This window comes from Lithobates pipiens, unplaced genomic scaffold, assembly GCF_037356315.1.
Source record: "Lithobates pipiens isolate NorthernLeopardFrog02 unplaced genomic scaffold, aLitPip1_a1.2 Scaffold_1, whole genome shotgun sequence".
Taxonomy (NCBI): domain Eukaryota; kingdom Metazoa; phylum Chordata; class Amphibia; order Anura; family Ranidae; genus Lithobates; species Lithobates pipiens.
In genome coordinates this window covers 86,227,761-86,245,414 of record NW_027507685.1, presented here as the reverse complement: position 1 = coordinate 86,245,414, position 17,654 = coordinate 86,227,761, and the positions used below count along the sequence as shown (strand labels likewise).

Here is a 17,654-nt window from a genome sequence, read left to right as displayed (position 1 = left end):
CATTTTTTTTATCTGCGTTTTCTATTTCCCTTCTTAACTCAAAAAAGGGAAAAGAAAATGGTATGTTCCGACCCCATTTGACTACTACACAATACTCTTCCCCTATCTATGGATATCTAAACTCTTCGAGGGTAGCAGGGCTAGTATCAATAATATTTTAAGTGGTAGAGGATCCCAACGAGATGGAGCTTTAATCTCATCTTGATATGACTGCAAAACTGTACACGTGCTATTCTCCTCGGACTTCTTACCATTGGCTCTGATATCCATGCAATATGATCGTTTGTTTGTAACTATTTGTATAACACATTCTGTGAAGTTGCCGTTGCATTGTATGTCGCATACTACTAAATAAAAAAAAATAAAAAAAAAAAAAAGAAGCCTATGGCACCCGGTATTCCCAGGCAGTCCCCCATCCAGGTACTAACCTGGCCCAACACTGTTTAGCTTCTGAGATCAGAGGAGATCGGGTGCTTTCAGGGTTATGTGCCCATAGGCAATCTCTTTGGGCATTCTCAACCCTCTTGACAAATGCCAAGATAGTCACCTTGAGATACAAGCAAAAAAAAACATGTCAATGTCAACAACATAAAAAGAAGAATACGGCACCTGGTATTCCAACGCAATCTCCCATCCAGGTACTAACTAGGCCCAACCCTTCTTAGCCTCAGAGAAGAGAAGAGACAGGGCTCTTTCAGGGTGATGCTGCTGTAAGCGATCTCTTTGGGCACTCTCAACCCTCTTGACAAATGCCAAGATGGTCACCTTGGGAAACAAGCAAAAAAAAAAAACGAATCAACGCCAACAACATAAAAAGAAGCCTACAATAACTGGTATTCCCTGGTGGTCTCCCATCCAGGTACTAACCAGGCCCGACTCTTCTTAGCCTCCAAGATCAGATGAGATTGGGTGCTTTCAGAGTGATGTGGCCATAGGCAATCTCTTCAGGCACTCTCAACCCTCTTGACAAACACCAAGATGGTCACTTTGGGAAACAAGTGAGAAAAAAAACAGGTCAAGGCCAACAACATAAAAGGAAGCCTACAGCACCTAGTATTCCCAGGTGGTCTCCAATCCAGGTACTAGCAAGGCCCAACCCTGTTTAACTTCTGAGATCAGAGGAGATCGGGCGCTTTCAGGGTTATGTGCCCATAGGCAATCTCTTTGGGCATTCTCAACCCTCTTGACAAATGCCAAGATAGTCACCTTGAGATACAAGCGAAAAAAAAACAGGTCAATGTCAACAACATAAAAAGAAGAATACGGCACCTGGTATGCAGAGAGAGAGGCTGGGTTACACAGAGAGGCTGGTGTATGCAGACTTGCTAGTGTATACAGACGGACTAGTGTATACAGAGAGGCTTGGGTATACAGAGAGCTAATGTATAAAGAGCAGCTAGTGTATACAAAAGACATCCAAGGGTATACAGAGAGACTCGTGTATGCAGAAGACCGGCTAGTTTATACAGAGAGGCTAAAGTGTACAAAACACAGGCTAGTGTATATAGATAGGCTAGATTATACAGAAGAACGTCCTGGGTATGCGGAGATGGAGGCTAGGGTATACAGAGAGAGAGACTGTGTTACACAGAGAGGCAGGAGTATGCAGACTTGCTAGTGTATACAGATGGACTAGTGTATACAGTAGACCGGCTAGTTTACACAGAGAGGCTAATGTGTACAAAAGACAGGCTAGTGTATACAGATAGGCTAGATTATACAGAAGAAGGTCCTGGTTATGCAAGAGATGGAGGCTAGGGTATGCAGAGAGAGAGGTTTGGTTACACAGACTTGCTAGTGTATACAGACGGACTAGTGTATACAGAGGACCGGCTAGTTTATACAGAGAGGCTAATGTGTACAAAAGACAGGCTAGTTTATACAGATAGGCTAGATTATACAGAAGAACGTCCTGGGTATGCAGAGATGGAGGCTAGGGTATACAGAGAGAGAGAGGCTGGGTTACACAGAGAGGCAGGAGTATGCAGACTTGCTAGTGTATACAGATGGACTAGTGTATACAGAAGATCGGTTAGTTTATACAGAGAGGCAAATGTGTACAAAAACAGGCTAGTGTATACAGATAGGCTAGATTATACAGAAGAACGTCCTGGGTATGCAGAGATGGAGGCTAAGGTATACAGAGAGAGAGGCTAGAGTACGCATACTTGCTAGTGTATACAGATGGACTAGTGTATACAGAGGACCGGCTAGTTTATACAGAGAGGCTAATGTGTACAAAAGACAGGCTAGTGTATACAAATAGGCTAGATTATAGAGAAGAACGTCCTGGGTATGCAGAGATGGAGGCTGGGTTACACAGAGAGGCTAGTGTATGCAAGCTTGCTAGTGTATACAGACGGAGTAGTGTATACAGTAGACCAGCTAGTTTATACAGGGATGCTAATGTCTACAGAATACCGGCTAGTGTATACACATAGGCTAGATTATAGAGAAGAACGTCCTGGGTATGCAGAGATGGAGGCTAAGGTATACAGAGAGAGAAGTTGGGTTACAAAGAGAGACTAGTGTATGCAGACTTGCTAGTGTATACCGGTGGACTAGTGTATACAGAGAGGCTTGGGTATACAGAGAGCTAATGTATAAAGAGATGCTAGTGTATACAAAAGACAACCAAGAGTAGACAGTGAGGCTCGTGTATACAGAAGACCGGCTACAGAGAAGCCAATTTGTACAAAAGACAGGCTAGTGTATACAGATAGGCTAGATTATAAAGAGGAAGGTCCTGGGTATGCAGAGATGGAGGCTAGGGAATCCAGAGAGATACTGTGATACACAGAGATGCTAGAGTATTCAGAAGACCGGCTGTTTTTTTTTACAGATAGGCTTGTGTATACAGAAGACAGTCTGGGGAATTCAGTGAGGCTAGTGTATGCAGAGAGAAGAAGGTCCTGGTTATGCAAGAGATGGAGGCTAGGGTATGCAGAGAGAGAGGTTTGGTTACACAGACTTGCTAGTGTATACAGACGGACTAGTGTATACAGAGGACCGGCTAGTTTATACAGAGAGGCTAATGTGTACAAAAGACAGGCTAGTTTATACAGATAGGCTAGATTATACAGAAGAACGTCCTGGGTATGCAGAGATGGAGGCTAGGGTATACAGAGAGAGAGAGGCTGGGTTACACAGAGAGGCAGGAGTATGCAGACTTGCTAGTGTATACAGATGGACTAGTGTATACAGTAGACCGGCTAGTTTACACAGAGAGGCTATTGTGTACAAAAGACAGGCTAGTGTATACAGATAGGCTAGATTATACAGAAGAACGTCCTGGGTATGCAGAGATGGAGGCTAGGGTATACAGAGAGAGAGGCTAGAGTATGCATACTTGCTAGTGTATACAGGCGGACTAGTGTATACAGAAGATCGGTTAGTTTATACAGAGAGGCAAATGTGTACAAAAACAGGCTAGTGTATACAGATAGGCTAGATTATACAGAAGAACGTCCTGGGTATGCAGAGATGGAGGCTAAGGTATACAGAGAGAGAGGCTAGAGTACGCATACTTGCTAGTGTATACAGATGGACTAGTGTATACAGAGGACCGGCTAGTTTATACAGAGAGGCTAATGTGTACAAAAGACAGGCTAGTGTATACAAATAGGCTAGATTATAGAGAAGAACGTCCTGGGTATGCAGAGATGGAGGCTGGGTTACACAGAGAGGCTAGTGTATGCAAGCTTGCTAGTGTATACAGACGGAGTAGTGTATACAGTAGACCAGCTAGTTTATACAGGGATGCTAATGTCTACAGAATACCGGCTAGTGTATACACATAGGCTAGATTATAGAGAAGAACGTCCTGGGTATGCAGAGATGGAGGCTAAGGTATACAGAGAGAGAAGTTGGGTTACAAAGAGAGACTAGTGTATGCAGACTTGCTAGTGTATACCGGTGGACTAGTGTATACAGAGAGGCTTGGGTATACAGAGTGCTAATGTATAAAGAGATGCTAGTGTATACAAAAGACAACCAAGAGTAGACAGTGAGGCTCGTGTATACAGAAGACCGGCTACAGAGAAGCCAATTTGTACAAAAGACAGGCTAGTGTATACAGATAGGCTAGATTATAAAGAGGAAGGTCCTGGGTATGCAGAGATGGAGGCTAGGGAATCCAGAGAGATACTGTGATACACAGAGATGCTAGAGTATGCAGAAGACCGGCTGTTTTTTTTTACAGATAGGCTTGTGTATACAGAAGACAGTCTGGGGAATTCAGTGAGGCTAGTGTATGCAGAGAGGCTGGGACACCGAGACTATTGTAAAAAGAAGGCAGGCTAGTGTATATAGATTACGGGCACGTGTATACAGAAGACAGAGAGGCTAGTCTATATTGAGTGGCTGGTGTACACAGAGGACTTCATTTTTTGCTAATGCAACTACTTCTGAAACATGTAAAGTGCTTTTTTCATATTTTGGTGCTGTTAAAAAGTGGTGTGTTGTCAGTGGTGATATCAATGTGACAGTTAATGTGGAGAACTACAACTATACAAAATAGAGCAAAAGAGTGCTAAGTTTATTTTGTTAAGTCATTGACTGATAGACGTTAAGTAATTGGTTTGGTTTGGCAGTACATGGTTTATTTTGATGTAAGATAGTTTTATTCTCTACTTATAGCCGAGTTTTAGACGACTTTTTTATTAGCATTATTATCATTATTCGCATTATTCATATATATTATGCAGAGTGTAAGTATTGCAGTGAGACGATATTGCTTTTGAACGATTTGTATTATTATTACAATTTACATGGCTTAATATTGCAGAGCGTAATTTATCAGAAAAGAGATCCAAAGCGTTAGTTGCAGTTAGTTGCAGTTAGCTTCATAAAACTGAGAAATCGTTGCATTACTCTAAATTTAAAAGTTGTTCCGGTAGCACTGAAAAGACGATATTAGATGAGTGATCTACACATTTCGTTTACTATTGCAGAGAGATACCGGCTAAATGTTAATATGTTAATATAGAAATTAGATGGTTTAGTGTGAGCTGGTTTACCAGGATTTTGAGCTAGTAATCTGTTTATACTAATAATAAATATTGCACAATAACTCTAAAATGAATATTGAGACAGTATATACAGGTCGGGTTTAAGTGGAAATACACGAAATAACAGCAACGACGTGTGTAGGTTTTTATCAATGAGGTTCAGGGCTTTAATCATGTAGTGAATATACCCCACATATAGCACAAGGATGAGAAAGCATAATAACTAACAGAGGATGACATGACAAAAAGACAAACTGCATAAGAAATGTGAATATGAATTAGAGATGAAATGCCAATCCCCACGGCTACGTACAGCAAAGTGTGAACTAAGCAGCTAAATATTCTGCAATAGCAGAGATTAAGTATTGCAGTCGAAATGAGATCGGAAGCGTTAGTTGCAGTAGCTCTAAAATGACAGAGAAATCATTTCATTACTCTAAATGTAAAAGTTATCCCGGTAGCACTGATATTAGATGAGTGATCGTTGTGGTACAAATTTCCTATAGCAGAGAGATACCAGCTAAATGTGAGAAGAGCAATTAAACTGTTCACATCGGTAGCATTGTATTACTCTTAATATGTGCAGCGTGTAAAGAAGCAATAAGATGGTTTTGTATTATCCTAAAATTAGCAGTATACGTAATAAAGGTGAGTAGGTAACCTGGATTTAGACATAGCAAACTCTATAATCTAATTTAGCAAAATTAGAAAGGATAATATTGAGACAGTATATAAAAGTCGAGTTTAAGTGGAAATACACAAAATATCTAGCTTACCTTTACATTGTTGAATAGAGCGTTGCAAAGTAATACCAAGGCAGAATGTCGGAATAGCAATTAGATGAGATGATCATGAAATATCAGCAACGACCAGGTTTCTATCGGATGAGTAAGTATAATAACTGGCAAAGTATGACATGGCAAAGAGACAAATTGCATTAGAGATGTGAGATGGGCATGAAATGTTAATCCCCTTTGGTTACTTACATATAAACGCGGCTACATACAGCAAAGTGTGAGCTAAGCAGCTAAAGTGTATTTAAGAGTAAATTGACGTAGCTTGAAAATTCCAACGTGTAAATCGTTCCATTAATTTTGTTACGCACGAAGACGGCTTACACTGACTGTTTTCCGTTTCCACTGGTTATCGGCATAATGAATCAGTAACCATGAAGATTAATAGTGATAGACAGCTTACATTAGGATGTATGCATGATGTGAATGTAAAATAGTTGCATTATGTGTTATTAATGTAATCAAACTGTATTGCTATGCTTTGCTACTGCAACCACTTCTCAATCAAGTCCCACTGCTTTTCTCACATTTTGCTGCTGTTAAAAAATGTGTTGCAAGTGTTATGTGTTACAAATGGTTATCAGTGTGACAGTCAATGTGGAGAAGAAGTAATACACAGAATAGAGTCAGAAAGAGAATCCTATTGCATAGGGGTAGCGAGAGATGGTTGCATTACTCTTAATGTGCAGTGTGTAAAAGGTTTTAAAAAGATGGTTTTGTGTGACTTTTGCTTTAACGTAAAATTAGCTGTAGACATTATAACTTGTTACAATGATTTAGAGATAGTAATCTCTATAAAATAATGATAATAAGTATAACAAAACAAATTAGGAAAATATTGAGGCAGTATGTATAGGTCGAGATATAGTGAATACACAAAAGGGATCAAGGGATAAATGCAAAGGTACATTATTTAAGAGTAAATTGACGTAGCTTGCAAATTCCAACGTGTAAATCGTTCCATTAATTTTGTTGCGCACGAAGACGGCTTACACTGACTGTTTTCCGTTTCCACTGGAAAGAGAATCCTATTGCATAGAGGTAGCGAGAGATGGTTGCATTACTCTTAATGTGTAAAGGTTTTAAAAAGATGGTTTTGTGTGAATTTTGCTTTAACGTAAAATTAGCAGTAGACATTATAACTATTTGCATTACCGTACAATTCGCGGTAGAACTCATCGAAGGGAATAGATTTAAGCGGATTTTGAGATAGTACTCTCTATTTCTAATAAGAAATAAAGAAAAATAAGTCAGGATAGTGTGTCGGGACTGTCAAATACTCAATGCGACAGTTGATGTGGAGAATTACAAATATGCAAAATAGAGCAAAAGAGTACATGGTTTATTTTGATGTATGATAGTTTTATTGCATGCTTGATGTGGATGATTAAAATCGTGTAGTGATCTATATTTAGCATAAGAATGAAAAGGCATAACATGGCAATGAGACAAACTCCATTAGAGATGTGAGCTAGATGAAATGATGAAATGTCTCTGTATAGCCCAGATTGTCTTCTGTTATCACTTAGCCTACCCTCTAAATTCACTAGCCTCTCTATATACACCAGCATGTTTACACTAGCCGGTCTTCTGCATACAATAGCCTGTCTTCGATATACACTAGCCTATGTTATGAATACACTAGCCCGTCTTCTGTCTTCTGTATGCCCTAGCCTGTCTTCTGTCTCTCTGTATACCCCAAACTGTCTTCTGTAAAAACTTGTCTCTCTTTATAGCCTGTCTAGCCTTTCTTCTGTACACACTAGCTTCTCTGTATACACTAACCAGGCTTCTATATACAATAGCTTCACTCTATGCACTAGCCTCTCTGTATAATCTAGCCTCTCTATATACCCTAGATAGTGTTCTGCATACACTAGCCTCTCCGTAGAAGCCAGCCTTTATTCTGTATTCACTAGCCTTTCTTCTGTATGCTGTAGTCTTCTATATATACTAGCTTCTCTGTACACCCCTGCATCTCTGTAATACACTAAACCCTCTGTATACCACAGCCTGTCTTCTGTATACACTAGACTGTAAAAACTAGCTAGAATACACCAGCCTGTCTTCTGTACCCAATAGACTCTCTGTATACACTACCCAGTCTTCTGTATACTCTGTCAGCTTGGATGTATACCCAAGCCTGTCTTCTGTATACACTAGTCTCTCTATATGCACTGTCCTATCTGTATACACTCGACTCTCTCTATACACTAACCTCTCTATATACACTAACATCTTTGTATATACTAGCTTCTCTTTAAGCTAGCCTCTCTGTGTTACCCCAGCCTCATTGTTTACTCTAGCATCTCTGTATACTCAAGCCTATCTGCATACACGAGTCTGTATTCTGTATTCACTAGCCATTCTTCTGTCTTCTATATATACTAGCTTCTCTGTACACCCTTGCATCTCTGTAAACACTGTCTGAACTAGCCAGTATTATGTATACACTCACCGACTGTATACACTAGACTCTCTGAATACACTAAACCTTCTGTATACCAAAGCCTGTCTTCTGTATACACTAGGCTGTAAAAACTAGCTAGAATACACCAGCCTGTCTTCTTTACCCACTAGACTCTCTGTATGCAATACCCAGTCTTCTGTATACACTGTCAGCTTTGATGTATACCCAAGCCTGTCTTCTGTATACACTAGTTTCTCTATATGCACTGTCCTTTCTGTATACTCTCGACCCTCTCTATACATTAACCTCTCTATATTCACTAACATCTTTGTATATACTAGCCTCTCTTTAAATTAGCCTCTCTGTGTACCCCAGCCTCACTGTTTACTCTAGCATCTCTGTATACTCAAGTCTATCTACATACACGAGTCTGTATTCTGTATTCACTAGCCTTTCTTCTGTATGCTGTAGTCTTCTATATATACTAGCTTCTCTGTACACCCTTGCATCTCTGTAAACACTGTCTGAACTAGCCAGTATTATGTATACACTCACCGACTGTATACACTAGACTCTCTGAATACACTAAACCCTCTGTATACCAAAGCCTGTCTTCTGTATACACTAGGCTGTAAAAACTAGCTAGAATACACCAGCCTGTCTTCTTTACCCACTAGACTCTCTGTATGCAATACCCAGTCTTCTGTATACACTGTCAGCTTTGATGTATACCCAAGCCTGTCTTCTGTATACACTAGTTTCTCTATATGCACTGTCCTTTCTGTATACTCTCGACCCTCTCTATACATTAACCTCTCTATATTCACTAACATCTTTGTATATACTAGCCTCTCTTTAAATTAGCCTCTCTGTGTACCCCAGCCTCACTGTTTACTCTAGCATCTCTGTATACTCAAGCCTATCTACATACACGAGTCTGTATTCACTAGCCTTTCTTCTGTATGCTGTAGTCTTCTATATATACCAGCTTCTCTGTACACCCTAGCACTGTAACAGTGCTAGGTTCCTGTATTACAGAGACAGAACACCAGCAATAAGGTGTATACTGTGCAGGAGGCACACAACACCCACTCTAACTTCTGCACTGCAGATGCATGTATTGCAGAAATTGAACACCAGTAATAAAGGGTAGCCTCAGGTGTGTACTGTGCAGGAGGCACATAACACCCACTGTAACAGTGCTAGGTTCCCAAGCAGTAAAGACACTGTCCCTGCCTATCGTCCTCTTTCCCTGACCACCGCAACACACTATACAAGGCCGCCACGCTGGCGGCCTTATATAGTGTGGGGTGTGTACTAAACCCCCCTGAGCTATAATTGGCCATAGGAATCCTGCCTGTGGTGAATTGTGGCTCTCCTCACAGAGGATGTTACATCTGTTCTTATTATATAGAACCTATTATGCTCCTCGTAAACTTTTTCAGTTTGGCCGAACGGCCGGACGCAAGTTGCCCCCGGTGCGGGAACATGGGGGGAGACATGATGCACATGTTTTGGAGATGCCCGAAGTTGATCCGCTACTGGACAGAGGTGACAGGAACCATTGATCGGGTGTTTGGAACCTCCACCAGGATGGAGGGGAAGTATTATCTCCTGGGATTAGTTGAAGGAGTTGGAAACCCGGGTAGCCAGATGGCAGTTCTGAGATGCCTATTTCAGGCAAGGAAACTGATTGCCCAACCCTGCTTAGCCTCCAATGTTGGCAATGACTTGGTTTTTTTCGCTTGTTTCCCAAGATGACCATGTTGGCATTTGTCAAGATGGTTGAGAGTGCCCGAAGAGATCGCCTATGGCCCCATCACCTTGAAAGTGCCTGATCTTGTCTGATCTCGGAGGCTAAGCATTGTCGGGCCTGATTAGTAACTGGATGGGAGACCAACTGGCAATACCAGGTGCCATATAATTCTTTTTATGTTGTTGTTGTTTTTATGTTGTTGGCGTTGACATGGTTTTTTTTTCCGCTTGTTTCCCAAGGTGGTCATCTTGGCATTTGTCAAGAGGGCTGAGAGAGCCCAAAGAAATCTCCTATGGCCACATCCCCCTGAAAGCGCCCGATCTCATCTGATCTCAGTGCCGTAGGAATCTTTATATATTGTTGGCTTTGACCTGTTTTTCTTTCGCTTGTTTCCCAAGGTGACCATTTTAGCATCAGTCAAGAGTTTTGAGTATGTCCCAAAGCGATCGCCTGCGGTCACATCACCCTGAAAGCGCCCGATCTCAGAGGCTATGCAGGGTCTGGGTCAGATGGGAGACCGCCAGGGTCTATGTTGTTGGCGTTGACCTGTTTTTTTTCACTTTTTTCCCAAGATAGCCATCTTGGTATTTGTCAAGAGGGTTGAGAGTGTTTAAATAGAACACCTATGGCCACATCACCCTGAAAGCGCACAATCTCATCTGATCTCGGAGGCCTAGCAGTGTACGGCCTGGATAATACCTGTATGGGAGACCATCTGAGAATACCAGGTGCCGTAGGCTTCTTTTTATGTTGTTGGCGTTTACCTGTTTATTTTCGCTTGTTTCCCAAGGTGATCATCTTGACGTTTAACAAGAGGGTTGAGAGTGCCCAAAGAGATCACCTATGGCCCCATCACCCTGAAAGCGCCCAATCTCATCTGATCTCAGACGCAAAACAGTGTCGTGCCTGGTTAGTACCTGGATGGGAGACCGCCTGGAAATACCAGGTTCCATAGGCTTCTTTTTATGTTGTTGGCTTTGAACTGTTTTTTTTCCTTGTTTCTCAAGGCGACCATCTTGGCGTTTGTTAATAGGGTTGGGCGTGTCTTGAAGAGAACGCTTACGGCCACATCACCCTGAAAGCACCCAATCTCGTCTGATTTCAGAGGTTTAGCAGCGTCAGGCCTGGTTAGTATCGTACACCGGTGGTGTTGGCCAAAATATTCCCCGGTCAATCTGACCGCTGCTGTCACTGTGGACAACAGGCTGGCACCATTCTCCACATTTTCTGGGAATGCCCTAAATTACAAACATTCTAGCAGCCTGTCCTGAGACTCATCCACAAGTTCACAGACATTTCCTTAGCCAATGATCCCGCAGCAGTTCTTCTCAATCTAACTCCTATGTCGAGAAAGCGTTATCATAAGTCCTTACTTAAACATCTCCTCAATGCAGCTAGGGCCTGCATCCCAAGTCAGTGGAAAGAGCAATCTGCTCCAATGGTGACCCAGTGGTTCACAAGGGTAAATGATATTGAACGAATGGAAGACCTGACTGCCACAATGAGGGATAAAACTGAGGAGCATGGGAACAGATGGTTCTACTGGACCCAGTTTCGCTTTTCGGAAGAATACCTCCGCGAGACATAGTAAGCTCATGATGATCGTTGGAGATCGCTGTTCCAAACGTTGGACAGCTGATGAGCTGGTGAGCCGACGACGTCTCTTGCTCCCTGGGAGGGGACCCCATCCTATCCACTCTACCCACGACACCCCCTTACCCCTTCTTTTCCTTTTCTGCCATTTCCTTCCCCAATCTTCTCTTTCCCCTTCTCCCTCCTTTCAGTTCTTAACTTCTTAACTCAAAAAAGGGAAAAGAAAATGGTATGTTCCGACCCCTTTTGACTACTACACAATACTCTTCCCCTATCTATGGATATCTAAACTCTTCGAGGGTAGCAGGGCTAGTATCAATAATATTTTAAGTGGTAGAGGATCCCAACGAGATGGAGCTTTAATCTCATCTTGATATGACCGCAAAGCTGCACACGTGCTATTCTCCTCAGGCTTCTTACCATTGGCTCTGATATCCATGCAATATGATCGTTTGTTTGTAACTATTTGTATCACACATTCTGTGAAGTTGCCTTTGCATTGTATGTCGCATACTACTAAATAAAAAAAAAAAGAAAAAAGAAGCCTATGGCACCTGGTATTCCCAGGCGGTATCCCATCCAGGTACTAACTAGGCCCAACCCTTCTTAGCCTCAGAGAAGAGAAGAGATAGGGCTCTTTCAGGGTGATGCAGCTGTAAGCGATCTCTTTGGGCACTCTCAACTCTCTTGACAAATACCAAGATGGTCACCTTGGGAAACAAGCAAAAAAAAAAAAAACGAATCAACGCCAACAACATAAAAAGAAGTCTACGACACCTGGTATTCCCAGGCGGTCTCCCATCCAGGTACTAACAAGGCCCGAGTCTTCTTAGCCTCCAACATCAAACGAGATCGGGTGCTTTCAGGGTGATGTGCCCGTAGGCAATCTCTTCAGGCACTTTCAACCCTCTTGACAAACGCCAAGATGGTCACCTTGGGAAACAAGTGAAAAAAAAAACAGGTCAAGGCCAACAACATAAAAGGAAGCCTACAACACCTAGTATTCCCAGGTGGTCTCCAATCCAGGTACTAGCAAGGCCCAACCCTGTTTAGCTTCTGAGATCAGAGGAGATCGGGCGCTTTCAGGGTTATGTGCCCATAGGCAATCTCTTTGGGCATTCTCAACCCTCTTGACAAATGCCAAGATAGTCACCTTGAGATACAATCGAAAAAAAACAGGTCAATGTCAACAACATAAAAAGAATACGGCACCTGGTATTCCAACGCCATCTCCCATCCAGGTACTAACTAGGCCCAACCCTTCTTAGCCTCAGAGAAGAGAAGAGATAGGGCTCTTTCAGGGTGATGCTGCTGTAAGCGATCTCTTTGGACACTCTCAACCCTCTTGACAAATGCCAAGATGGTCACCTTGGGAAACAAGCGAAAAAAAAACCGAATCAACGCCAACAACATAAAAAGAAGCCTACAATAACTGGTATTCCCAGGTGGTCTCCCATCCAGGTACTAACCAGGCCTGACTCTTCTTAGCCTCCAAGATCAGACGAGATTGGGTGCTTTCAGAGTGATGTGGCCATAGGCAATCTCTACAGGCACTCTCAACCCTCTTGACAAACACCAAGATGGTCACTTTGGGAAACAAGCGAAAAAAAAAACAGGTCAACGCCAACAACATAAAAAGAAGTCTACGACACCTGGTATTCCCAGGCGGTCTCCCATCCAGGTACTAACAAGGCCCGAGTCTTTTTAGCCTCCAACATCAAACGAGATCGGGTGCTTTCAGGGTGATGTGCCCGTAGGCAATCTCTCCAGGCACTTTCAACCCTCTTGACAAACGCCAAGATGGTCACCTTGGGAAACAAGTGAAAAAAAAAACAGGTCAAGGCCAACAACATAAAAGGAAGCCTACAACACCTAGTATTCCCAGGTGGTCTCCAATCCAGGTACTAGCAAGGCCCAACCCTGTTTAGCTTCTGAGATCAGAGGAGATCGGGCACTTTCAGGGTTATGTGCCCATAGGCAATCTCTTTGGGCATTCTCAACCCTCTTGACAAATGCCAAGATAGTCACCTTGAGATACAATCGAAAAAAAACAGGTCAATGTCAACAACATAAAAAGAATACGGCACCTGGTATTCCAACGCCATCTCCCATCCAGGTACTAACTAGGCCCAACCCTTCTTAGCCTCAGAGAAGAGAAGAGATAGGGCTCTTTCAGGGTGATGCTGCTGTAAGCGATCTCTTTGGACACTCTCAACCCTCTTGACAAATGCCAAGATGGTCACCTTGGGAAACAAGCGAAAAAAAAAACCGAATCAACGCCAACAACATAAAAAGAAGCCTACAATAACTGGTATTCCCAGGTGGTCTCCCATCCAGGTACTAACCAGGCCCGACTCTTCTTAGCCTCCAAGATCAGACGAGATTGGGTGCTTTCAGAGAGATGTGGCCATAGGCAATCTCTTCAGGCACTCTCAACCCTCTTGACAAACACCAAGATGGTCACCTTGGGAAACAAGCGAAAAAAAAAAAACGAATCAACGCCAACAACATAAAAAGAAGCCTACAATAACTGGTATTCCCAGGTGGTCTCCCATCCAGGTACTAACCAGGCCTGACTCTTCTTAGCCTCCAAGATCAGACGAGATTGGGTGCTTCCAGAGTGATGTGGCCATAGGCAATCTCTACAGGCACTCTCTACAGGCACTCTCTACCCTCTTGACAAACACCAAGATGGTCACTTTGGGAAACAAGCGAAAAAAAAAAACAGGTCAACGCCAACAACATAAAAAGAAGTCTACGACACCTGGTATTCCCAGGCGGTCTCCCATCCAGGTACTAACAAGGCCCGACTCTTCTTAGCCTCCAACATCAAACGAGATCGGATGCTTTCAGGGTGATGTGCCCGTAGGCAATCTCTTCAGGCACTTTCAAACCTCTTGACAAACGCCAAGATGGTCACCTTGGGAAACAAGCAAAAAAAATAAAAATAAGTCGGAAGCTAGAGACAATACGGCCCGAGTCCTCAATTTAATCCATGCGGCGCATGTACAGGGAAGGCCCTTGCTTATGTTGTCAACGGACGCGGAGAAGGCCTTTGACAGGGTGGCCTGGCACTTTATGCAGGCCACCCTGGAACATATAGGTCTTGGCCCCAACATGATGAGCTGGGTAATGTCGCTTTACTCCACGCCGTCGGCAGCGGTACGGGTGAACGAGTGGTGCTCGGACTCTTTCCCCATCACTAATGGGACGAGGCAGGGGTGCCCTCTGTCTCCCTTAATTTTTATTCTGACACTGGAACCACTTATGTGTCACGTTCGGAATGACCCAAATATTACTTGCATATCCAAACCCTCGGCACACCACAAAATTGCGGCGTACGCTGACGATCTAATTTTTTCCGTCTCCAATCCACACATTTTGTTTCCCAATATACTTGCGTCTCTACAGCGATACGGCAGCCTATCAAACTATGAAATCAATTGCGCCAAGTTGGCTGTATTGAATATATCGGTCCCGGATGGTGGGGCCAAGAGGCTCCGCTCCGCTTTTCCATTCTACTGGGCTGAAAAATCTATACGTTACCTGGGCGTTGACATCGCAGCAGATTTAGCGCAATTGTACCCGCTTAATATTGTCCCTCTCCTGGATAGACTGAAATCTGATTTGGGAAACTGGCATGCTTTAACACTGACCTGGTTCGGGCCCTGTAATGCATTCAAAATGACGGCCCTCCTGCGGATCTTATACATGTTCCAGACATTACCGATCCGGTTCCCCCCAATTTTTTTCAGACAACTGCAGGTGCTGCTCCGGGACTTTATTTGGGCGCGCAAACCGCCCAGAGCCCGTTTGCAATTGCTTGCCAGACCAAAGGACAAGGGGGGTCTGGGTCTCCCAGATCTGAGACAATACTACAGAGCGACTCTGCTAGGTGGAGATGGAGATTGAGGATGGATCCCTTCCCCTATTGACCTCCCCGTGGCTCCTGTCCTCCCTACCAAAAGACCTCAGAGGTCACCCCGTAGTGGGAGCTACGTTGGCTGTTGTGCGGAGGTTGCTCCCCTGCTCCCCTGCCATCACCAATGACTCCGGTTATAGGTAATCCAGACTTCCCACCGGGATTTACCAACAAGAAACTGCGACAGTTGACAGTGGTGGGGAAACAGCGTCTGGGAGAGGTGTGGCCCTCGGGAGGGCTCCCGACCACGCAAACTGTCGCCGAGCTTTCTGACCCTCCGCTTGACTTGTTTAGTGCTTATCAACTTCGTCACTTTCTTCTGGCCATACAAAGGGCCCCCTACACTCCTAGAGACCTGACGCCCTATGAATCCATCTGTCACAAAAGGGAACCTGTGCGACACACCCTCTCCCTCCTGTACAACCTATTGAGTAGTCATTAGGAGGAGTCGACCCCCACAATTTATCCACAAATGGGAGAGGGACTTAGGCATCACATTTACCCCACAACAGATAGGGAAGATCCTGACCTTAGTACATAAAGCTTCCATCGCAAACCAATATCAAGAATCAGGATACAAGATAGTCTCACGCTGGTATAGAGTCCCATACCTTCTGAATAAAATGGATAGATCGATCCCGGATGTTTGTTGGAGGTAAAATTCAGATACGGGGACCATGGGACACCTTTTCTGGGCATGCCCGGCCTTGAGGAACTTTTGGGTTCCCAGCAGCATGCCTTCTACTCTTGACCCAACAGCCTGTTCGAAAATACAAAAAAACCCTCACGATGCAACTCCTGAATGCCGCCTGGGCCTGCATTCCCGCACTGTGGAGGCAGCCTCAGCCCCCATCCAAGGTGCTGTGGTATTCCAAAGTCAATCATATTCTCCGGATGGAAGAATTGACCGCCACCCTTCACAACACTGAAGAGGCATTTAGTGTTAGATGGAGGCCGTGGAGGTATTTTACTGGTACTCCAGACTACATTCGGGAGGTGAGCTATGCCTCTGTCCCAGAAAACAACTGAACATCTAACGTTTACCTACGTAGGCCATGTCTGCCCTGGGTGGCATTCCCCCCCCTCCCTTTTTGTCTTTATTTTTCTTTTTTTCCCCACCGCCATCCCCCCACCACCTCTCTCTCCGTCTTTGCACTCTCTTCTTCCCCCGTCCTCCCTTTTGACTATGCCTTGTCTCCTTACTAGCCTTCAGGACCCAGAAGAACCCCAGGGTTCTGGACATGACCGGCTCTGGAAAACCCAGGCGGTCTCCCATCCAGGTACAAACCAGGCCCAACCCTGCTTAGCCTCTGAGACCAAACGAGATTGGGCGCTTTCAGGGTGTTGTGCCCGTAGGAAATTTCTTTGTGCACTCATCCAGGGACTAACTAGGCCCAACCCTTCTTAGCCTCAGAGATGAGAAGAGATAGGGCTCTTTCAGGGTGATGCTGCTGTAAGCGAACTCTTTGGGCACTCTCAACCCTCTTGACAAATGCCAAGATGGTCACCTTGGGAAACAAGGGAAAAAAAACAGGTGTAACACAGTCTCTCTCTCTGTATACCCTAGCCTCCATCTCTGCATACCCAGGACGATCTTGTGTATAATCTAGCCTATCTATATACACTAGCCTGTGTTTTGTACACTTTAGCCTCTCTGTATAAACTAGCCGGTCTTCTGCATACACGAGTCTCTCTGTATACCCTTGGATGTCTTTTGTATACACTAGCTGCTCTTTATACATTAGCTCTCTGTATACCCAAGCCTCTCTGTATACACTAGTCCGTCTGTATACACTAGCAAGTCTGCATACACCAGCCTCTCTGTGTAACCCAGCCTCTCTCTCTGCATACCCAAGATCTTCTTCTCTATAATCTAGCCTATTTGTATACACTAGCCTGTCTTTTGCACACATTAGCCTCCCTATATAAACTAGCCGGTCTTCTGTATACACTAGTCCGTCTGTATACACTAGCAAGTATGCATACTTTAGCCTCTCTCTCTGTATACCCTAGCCTCCATCTCTGCATACCCAGGACGTTCTTCTGTATAATCTAGCCTATCTGTATACACTAGTGTATACAGACAGACTAGTGTATACAGAGGACCGGCTAATGTGTACAAAAGGCTAATGTATACAGATAGGCTAGATTATACAGAAGAACGTCCTGG

At 43.8% G+C, this 17,654-nt stretch overlaps 10 pseudogenes; 1 reads left to right on the top strand and 9 right to left on the bottom strand.

The window, feature by feature from the left end:
• Positions 1–379: 379 nt before the first annotated feature.
• Positions 380–498, bottom strand: LOC143989377 (5S ribosomal RNA; annotated as a pseudogene).
• Positions 499–818: 320 nt separating this feature from the next.
• Positions 819–937, bottom strand: LOC143989268 (5S ribosomal RNA; annotated as a pseudogene).
• Positions 938–1,038: 101 nt separating this feature from the next.
• LOC143989911 (5S ribosomal RNA) lies at positions 1,039–1,157 on the bottom strand (annotated as a pseudogene).
• Positions 1,158–10,808: 9,651 nt separating this feature from the next.
• LOC143989239 (5S ribosomal RNA) lies at positions 10,809–10,927 on the top strand (annotated as a pseudogene).
• A 1,620-nt stretch (positions 10,928–12,547) lies between these two features.
• LOC143989022 (5S ribosomal RNA) lies at positions 12,548–12,666 on the bottom strand (annotated as a pseudogene).
• Positions 12,667–12,982: 316 nt separating this feature from the next.
• Positions 12,983–13,101, bottom strand: LOC143989383 (5S ribosomal RNA; annotated as a pseudogene).
• Positions 13,102–13,422: 321 nt separating this feature from the next.
• LOC143989135 (5S ribosomal RNA) lies at positions 13,423–13,541 on the bottom strand (annotated as a pseudogene).
• A 317-nt stretch (positions 13,542–13,858) lies between these two features.
• LOC143989211 (5S ribosomal RNA) lies at positions 13,859–13,977 on the bottom strand (annotated as a pseudogene).
• A 103-nt stretch (positions 13,978–14,080) lies between these two features.
• On the bottom strand, positions 14,081–14,199 carry LOC143989386 (5S ribosomal RNA; annotated as a pseudogene).
• A 115-nt stretch (positions 14,200–14,314) lies between these two features.
• Positions 14,315–14,433, bottom strand: LOC143989262 (5S ribosomal RNA; annotated as a pseudogene).
• Between the last annotated feature and the right edge of the window lie 3,221 nt (positions 14,434–17,654).